The sequence below is a fragment of the Charadrius vociferus genome, unplaced genomic scaffold (assembly GCF_000708025.1).
Source record: "Charadrius vociferus isolate BGI_N301 unplaced genomic scaffold, ASM70802v2 scaffold61, whole genome shotgun sequence".
Lineage (NCBI taxonomy): Eukaryota > Metazoa > Chordata > Aves > Charadriiformes > Charadriidae > Charadrius > Charadrius vociferus.
In genome coordinates, this window is record NW_009646945.1 from 2,774,157 (window position 1) to 2,783,309 (window position 9,153).

Below are 9,153 nucleotides of genomic sequence, written 5' to 3' on the forward strand. Positions count from 1 at the left end.
ACAATAGACTATAAATTGTCTCTGTCAATATTGCCAGTTAAAATATCCTTGCTTGTCGTTACTGTGACAGACCTCTGCCATTTGTGTAATAAGGACAACAGCTCAGGATTTAAGCCCCCGAACTGTTGCCTGCAGGACTATGCCAGGCAACAACATCTGATCCTGCAGCAGGACATGCTGAGGTAGGATGGCCCATTTTCTTCCGAAAGAAAGCCAGAAACATTACCCTCCAGACTCACCGTGCAGCCTAACGTAGGGCTGGATTTAGGTCAGAAAGCCTAAATTCTATTTTGGCTTTTCCAGAAAACTTTAGCTTTTTTATTTTAGCTTTTCCAGACAGCTCTTACCTTACTTCAATCCAATCCTTCTCCTTTTTGTGATGTGTCTTCTTCCCACGTTCAGATTAGGAGGAAAGCCAGCTCATCTAGCTGTCTGGGACCCTTCAGAGCCAACTTGGATTTATTGCACCCAGAGGCTCCTTTCGGCTGTGGTCTGGAACTGTTTGGTCAAAGAAAGGCAGGGACAGGGGTGCCGCAGTGACAAAAGCTGCCTTTGAAGCACCAATGTGTCTGTAGAAGGACAAAACCACAGGCCAAGAGGCCTGCTCTGCTCTGCAAGTTCCTGCCCAGCTTTGGGCTACAGGCTACCGTGGTTGTCATAAAGTGTTTGGTCTGTGCTAAAATATAAACTGCAGTTTCTTCATCCTTTGACTCAGCACCAACTTTCAGGCCAGTGTTCCCATCTGAAGATGCTCCATATTGTATTTGAGGATACTCAGCATGCAATTCCCCTCATTTATTATTTATCTGTAGCTGTTCCTTGTATTTCCTATTCATCTGTAAAGACTGTAAGTAAATAGGGAGAGCAATACTACAGACATGGATATCGTAGCAGAGGGACTCCAGCTCTGCAGTGCCAGCAGTTGGCAGGGCACCATCTTCCACATCAGAAGACAGGCACATGGTGCACAGCCCCATCCCTGCGTAGATGCTCCAGTACCAGAATCTCACAGAAAAACACTCCCAGACTGTAGTGAAGTTCAGTTGTCAAATCTGTGAACTTGCACTGACTTCTAGTTAAATAAGAGAGACAGGTAGAAAACATGGACATGGTTTTGGGTAAAGCTAAACTTTGAAATCCAGCAGTATCTCATCACATCTGATTTTAGAAGGGGTCCTAAAAGCCACTGGAAAACTTTCAGAGACCAACACTGAAACATAAGAAGATGCAATTAAATCTATTTTAAAATCCACAACTGCTGTCCACATTTCTAACTCCTTACCACAGATCCAGGGCTTGATCCTACAAAAATTCACAGATGAGACTCCATCACAGCAAGTGACCCACTGAAACTTTCTGAACTACTGGAACGGCATTTCTCTGTGGACCTGTGTCACGTCCCTAGGCTAAGACCCGGGTTACTTGGCACAAAGCCCAGCAAAGACACTTCACCCAGACCTTGGGTCAGAACAAAAGCCAGAGGTAAGGCATGGTTAGCTTGAGGCCACTTCAGGGCTTCCCAATCCAGGAGCAAATCAGTCACCTGAAGGGTGCCACAGTCTGTATCACAAGCCAAAAAAACCCAGAAGCTAGAGGCATTCCTCTGGAACAGCAAATCCCAACCACATCTGTCTTACCCAGCCAACACCTCCACTAATGACATGGAAGTGCAGTGAAATAGGAGTTACCGCAGGAGATTGCACCCTGCAGAACACCTGACAATAAAGAAACCTCCTTCTACCAATTTCATTAACATTAAAGCAAAACAGGTTAGCATAGCAGCTTCTTTAATACAGAAGGGCATCTGGCATTTCGGTCCAGGTTCGTTGGCACATTATTATTCAAGAAAGAAAAACCACAGGTCCCTATCCAGTATTTTCAAGTCTAATTTTAAAAACTATTTAGGATTTTTCTAGTTAGCAAAAATGAGGCATTAGTGACCAATCTTGCAGTAAATCTAGCTCTTCAGAAGGGGATCTGTAATTCAGCAAAAAATTAATCTATTCTGAAGGGTTGGTAAATATTAAAACTCAGGCAATTAATCTTGATGGTAAAATACAGCAGAAGAGGGGGAAGAGGAAAACAAGCTAACTGTGAAGGACAATAGCAAACAAGTAGCAGGAAAAGCTGCCCGGACAAACATTCTTTTTAAGACATACATAGTGCATATACATGCACATAAACAAGTCAGCCGATCTCCAAAGCAATGCCACGATGCGTGTGAAAGCCAACCATAGCGCACACATAGCGACGGAGCCAGCACAGCGTGGAAAGCCCTCGCTGGACACAGGCACACGCAGCGCTGCACACTTTGCGTTCCCTGGGACCTCCGTCCGTCTGCCACTGGGATAATCACTGCGGGCGGAATACGCTTAGAAGCAGCCTCTCCCCAAAGCAGTTATCATAGCCATACAGACACGGGGAAAGCAAGAAGATTATAACTCCAGAATTAGGGCTATGGAGCCTACACATGCTGAGGCAGGGGGAGCGGTGAATGTTTTCCATCATGAACTATTCAATGGCGAGCTCAAACCACCCGCTCCTACTCCCCACTGTTCAGTCTTAAACCTGTCGGTCTCCAGAAGTGGCATTATGCAGAAGGTCTTTTAGGAAACTGTCAAAGAACATGTCCTTCTTCCCCTTCCCTCGCTGTCTACCTTCAACTCCCAGGAAGGAGATACATACACATGAGCCCAAATGTATGCAAATGCCTGTGCACATAGACATGAAACAGTTCAGAAGGGCATTCAGAACAGGAGAGTTCAGCACACTTTAACTGCTCATATAGATTGGACTTGGTAACTTCCACATGAGGTTGGTCATCTCAGATACTTAAGCCCGGTGCGTATAGTGTCTCGCATATGTCTCATTGTCTCTGTCTTCCTCTGCTAATTTAGTAAATCTAAAAAAAGACTATGTTTTACTGCATGCTTTTAAGGATTTAGACTACTCTCTTGCTTTGCCTCAAACAGATCCCCTTACTATAAATATTTGAAGGTTCAGAAAGGTCATCTTTCTAAAGGGAACCCACTCGAATGGAAAAAGCAGCTCTCCTTCAGAGTTTGGTTCAGCAACCTCAAAGTTATTCAGTCGAGAACTTTAAACTTTTCAAGACCAATCTGAAGGGAAATTAAGTAATGGGAAGTATATTCTCATTCAGGAGCTCAGGGCCAATTTCTTCAAAAGTATTTAATTTTACTAAGTAGTAAAAGTACAAAGTGAGTCCATGGGATTTTCAAAAGCACATTATTAATATCTGCTTAACTCCCACTGAAATAGGTACTACACCAGCATACGACATTAGTACTGAAGTTTGTTCTGCTGTAACTCAAAAATCTAGTATAAGAGAGGTTCCAGATATTTTTATTTTTTTTTAATTTTGCACTTAACATTTGACACTGAGTTTTACATTACATTTTTGCTCAGTGCAAATGCAAATCTGAAGATTTGGAAAGTTCTGGGATCCTCTAGTTTATGATGAAGCTGGTGAACGCATGTTTCATTAGTGCCCAACACCGGCTGTTAATGAGAGGCTGAGTTCTTCACTCAGGTGGGTCCGAACCTAGCAGTGGTCAGGCAGGCAAAAGTATGGTGCGTTGATATCGTGGAAATTGTTTAAATAAGAAAGTAACTGGGAAATAGACTTCATAATAAACAGAGGACGGCAATAATATCCTTGGTTGACTATGCTTTAAATTTAGTACTTATATACCATTGCTTTTCAGTATGAATATTGCAATTTTGTGGAGAGCAAATAGATCCGTTTTCAACATACACAACAAAAGGGGTTATTGTGTTGGTTCTGGATATCAGTAAATAAATCTGTCACCTCAGATTTAACATACAGGCAGCCGGTGTGGAATTAAAATAAGAGTTCTTTACACCTTCTTGTATTTCATGGCTGATCATTTTAAGAAACAAACCCTATACTGTTGTCTCTGTTACTGAACACTGACACGGCTTTTTCTTTCACGAGGGACAGATGAATTGTAACTACATGGTCATTCAAACCAAGCACTGTGCACCACAGAGGAAAGGCTAAACTAACATAAAATTAAAGAAGGGAGCTGAAAAGAGAAATGTGATGTTTTTCCTCTATTTCACATAGAGTTTAAACATCAGAAATCACTGCAGGCAGTACTGAGCGTGGATTTCTTCTTGCACGTGAAGAAATGTCATTTTCAAGTTAAATTCATTCCTATGCAGAAGTCAAAAGGTACATTCCTTTAAAGCTCATCTACATCTCAAAAAGATGACTTCAAATCCCCCCAAAAGCTGTGTCCCATACATAATAAAATCCTTATCCAGGAGAGTATTTCTGTCTAAAAATACTGTGTACTTTTATCATACTGATTCACAATAAGAGACTGTGATCTTCAGCTGTGTTTTAAGAATAATGAAGAAAAAAATCTAATATTCTTCATAGTTGCTACTCACAACTTGGGAGAAAAAACAGTATATTTCTTACATCAATATCAGGACATACAAGTTATGTGTGTACGCATAGCCACAGGATATAATTTATAGGACAACAGTTTTTGAACCTCATGTTGATTTTACAAGATTTGTTTTGACCTTAATCCGTGACCTGCTAATAGTCTGTTTATTAAAGTGGCCTTGTAAAAACTACTTTAAACAAACTGTAGGCAGGCCAACTTCCACAACATTGGGGAAGAAAAAAAAAATACAGTTTCAGGATTCGAATTCTCCCCCCTCCCCCCAAACCTTTGCTTTACAACCCACACCTGCTTTGCTCGTTGCCTACAGTTTCCATGGTTTCTGTTTTGCTTTCTCCAAAAGAGCTTTTTTATTAATCGTCATTAATGAACCCAGAACACACTGGGCAGGACACAGGGAATTCCCCTCTTAAACTGTAATAGCATTTGTACTTAATGTATTATATCAACCAGGATTTTTTGTTTTAAAGAGAAAACCATCATAAACTTCAGCTTGATTTCTCAGTCCTTAATGAAATTAATAGAAGATCAGTACCAGACTCTCATTTATGCCGTTGAAAATTTTTTTACCATAACCTCAAAAGGGTAATGTGGACCCTGAAGGGTTTATTCCAATGTTTTAGAAAGTGAAAGGAAACAGATGAGAATCCCCAGGAGTGGATTTCCCAGCAGGACCCCATACCCAAGGCAGGCGGCAGTTGGGTGTCCCCCAGCCCTGCTCGCCTCCCGGGGCCACCTCCCGGCGCGCTCCAGGGCAGGAAAATCCCACACGGTGGGTACATCATCGGACATCATATTTGGGCCAAAGCAGAGAGCAATAAAGTGGGGTTTTTTGCCAGGAAGGTAAACCAGGGCACAAATGGATAAGGAGGCCAGTTCAGATCCTGCTTCGGGTCCAGTTTAGGCAAGGGGAGATGAAACACAGCCCATCTCATTCTTGTGTTCATCCCACCATGGAACTGCAGGGAAACATAATTGTTGGCTTCATACTGATAGCAGCTATTTTAATTGGTAGCACCTATTTAGTTTTGGGTTATCAAAGCGCTTGGGGGCGCCCTGCTGTAGACATCTCCCTTTAGCTGGTTATTGGAGAGTTGAGTGGAAAAGCAAGGGATTCCTCAAGTACTACATGGGTTATGCTACTGGAGGAGGACAAGAAACATCACAGCTTCTGGAGAGACAGTCCAGGCTATAGTATGCAAGAATATACAGAGCAAATACCTTGAATATGATTCAACAGAATATATTGCCTCCCCCATAAAAGCATATAAGAAGTCTTTCTCTACCATCCCTATTAATAATGTGTTTTGTTTCATTTTTAAATTATAGTTGGACAGTCTGTTTTCTATGAAACAGCAGGGACTACTGATTACGCTCCTTATACTTACCCACCGCTCGCACAGCACTTCAGACTTTCCGTTAGCTGTGCCCGGGACAAACGCAGACTGAACTACCTCCTGTTTCTGGATTTATTCTTAAGCTTTGTTCCAAAGGCAGCTTCCCCCAGACCTGAGAAACCTCTCCAGCCAACCACGTTTGGCCTCAGCAAAACCTTTCCATTTGGCTGGGTAAGGTGATTTTGCCCACTCCAAGATATCAAATAGCTTCCACTGAAAATTCTTTTAGTACCGATAATAGAAATGAAATTTCATTACTACAGCAAGGCAAGAACGCAGCGTGCAAAGACAAAACAGGACTATTAGCTCAATCTTTCTGCCTCTTCTGCATTACGACAGATACTTTGACATTTCAATCTAATCTACAAAATTGCTACCAATTACTGTGTTCCTGACACATTTTAAAATTGTATTAGTTCTTTTAACTGGCCACAGATCTTTATGGATCTATTTTCTTGTGAACTGCATTGTGCCTCCTAACTGATGGTACTATTCCTGTTTCTCTTTTTTTAAATTTTTTTTTTTACTGTTTTCTCTTTTTGCTACCTTTATTTCTCTTCATGGGAAAAAAATATTTAGGGCATCCAAAAAGTCTTACGAAACATCTCAAAGAACTTTTAAGTACTTTCACCCACTCAATTTGTCCACAATGTTTTAATTTCTGGGAAACCAATCTTATAAATTACCAAAGACCTGCATTCCTGAATGTAAGTGTTCTCTTATGTACATGACAAATGAAGTTATGTCATGTTTATGTATATCTAGACAATGAATCTTTCCTTCAATGACCAAATTAATTTATCTGCAAAAATATACAATTTTGGAAGGTTATAACACCTTCTATTTGAAAGTCACCATGAGTCCTTTAGGACATGCTTAAACTGCATTCCCCCACAGTAAATGCTGTTGTTTCTCCACACTGAAGACAGTGAGGAGAACTTAAAGTTTTTCACTTACTGTTTAATATTAAAGTTATTTACATATTGACTTCTGCTCCATTTAGTGGTTTGTGGCAGAATCCCCATGCCACCTATTTCTGATCAGAAGGGATTCCTGTCCCAGATAGCGATGCTCAGAAGTCAGCAATAGCAATTTTCACTTCAAGTAATGTGCCCCTCTTACTCTTCCCGCCTTCAGCAATTATTTAATTCACCCCCCAGGTTTAGAGGTTTCAACCCCTCTAACACAGCTAAAGTGACCGTAAGTAACCAGCAGTGCCGGACGTGAGCTCGGGCCGTCAGTTTGGCCCCCACTCTGCTCTCGGGGCGGGAGGCTGTTACACAGTCCTACTTGACGAGATTTCCATCTTCCCCAGAGTTTTACCTATTTAATGCACAAACCCCACTATAGACACTGTTCAAGTGTGTGCAGATGAATATGCCAAAGAAAACCCACCGGCTAACAATCCCGCTCCACTCTGAAATGCAAAAGGAAGTTTTCCTGAATTCCTGATGTAACCTCCAAATTCCAGATTAGGTCTACTTAAAAGCACCAGGAGCTCTGGCCGGCACGCGGGGTGCCGAGACCCCAGCACCGCCGCGGGGACAGGTACGGCACAGGGTGGCCAGGCCTGCACAAGAGGGGCTCTGCAGAGCGACGCAGAGGGGACCAGCAGCAAACGCGCGGCAGGTTAGAGATGCGCTGGGGCTGCCCGGTTACACACACCCAAACTCCACCGAAACGCACCCTGTACAGAAGCTGACACCACAAACCAGCGCAGATCTGCAGAATTCGATGTTTTCAACATCCAGGAGAGGGAGCTGGGTGGCAGCTCGGGATTTCAGCTGCGAGGAGGAGGAGGAGGAATTTGTGGTGGGGTCGCCGTGGGAAGCGCTGCCTCTTCTCCCGCTTCCACCGCCTGGGTGCTGCTGCTCCCCACTGCCCCAACAGCTCCTCTTCCCCCGCTGCCCTATACTTCCATTTTATATCGCATTTCAGGCCAACTTCCCGGGGAGTGCACCACAAATCTTAAAAAGGGTTGACAGGGTTGGGTTTTTCTGTTCAAATCCTCAGCAATTCTGCATGCAGGAGAATACAGTATGTTTTGCAATAGATGCCAAAACTGTTTTTAAGGACATTTCATGAAGAAGAAAATCTGAGGGAGACAGATATTAGAGTCTGCTGAAGAAATCAAAGTTCCACTTTTGTTTTCTCCCGTCTCCCAATCCTTTGACACTTTCAGTTTATACTGTAATTTGTAAACAGTTCATTGTTCATGTTGCAATATGAAGGGAACAGTACCAAAACCATCAACCTTGGATCATTGATTTATCTCTTCTTAGGAAGTCAAGGAATCCTGACAAAAGCATTCCTCAGGGCAGCAAACAACAGGTTCAACTGGTATTTAAAATAATTGTTTTTTCTATTAGCAACTGCCATAAAAATTTGTTATCTAATGCAATTAAGACAAAAAATAAATGCTCACACCCACACTTACATACTGAAATTGTCAAGCAAAATTCAGCTTATGTCTGAAATTATTAATAAAAAATTCTGAAATGAAATTAGATGCTGATTTGGAATCCATGTATTTCACAGAAAATTCACCACTGTTTTCTTGCCCTGGTTTCTTTTTCTAGAACAGGATGTAGTTACACAAGTAAGGTGACAACCAAGATTTCCCAAACACTGCTAAATTGTGTCTCAACACAGAGATAGTTCTGCAATTGGAACGCATGACATTCGAGTTTATTTGGTGTACGCATTTTGTGTGTTGCTTCTGTGCCATTTTGCTCAGCACAACCTGGTTTTCCCCCTCCTAGGATTCATGGCAAAACAGTCTGCACATCCTGTCCAGTTGAAGGGAGACAGTTTCCCTCAAACTCCTTGCCCAAGAAATTTAACAACATCATGCTACTTAAAGTATCATTAATGACTTTTGGTATTGACACCATAGAAGACACAAATAAATTCGCCTGTCTTTATTTCCTGGTTTATCTTAAAACTATGAACACCTAATTCTGCCTCATAACCCTCCTAGCACACCAATCCCCATCTTTTTGGCCTCTCCTTTTCCCACAGAAGAATGCCTAGGTTGCCTGAAATACAGGAAAGAGAAGTATGTGGTCACAGGATGATCCGTACTGCTTAAACATAAGGCAGCAAGTGTACCACAGCTGCCAGCTCCCAAAATATTGTTTCCATGGAGAACAATTTGTACTCATGTCGAAAATAAAGGGGCATGAAAACTCAGAGGCAGTGAAGCAAGAAAACATATAGATAACAGAAGAATTAGCTCTAGACTTCAGCGCACTGCAGAACCTCTTACGTGAAGGAGATGTCTTACTCTAAGGCCCAGT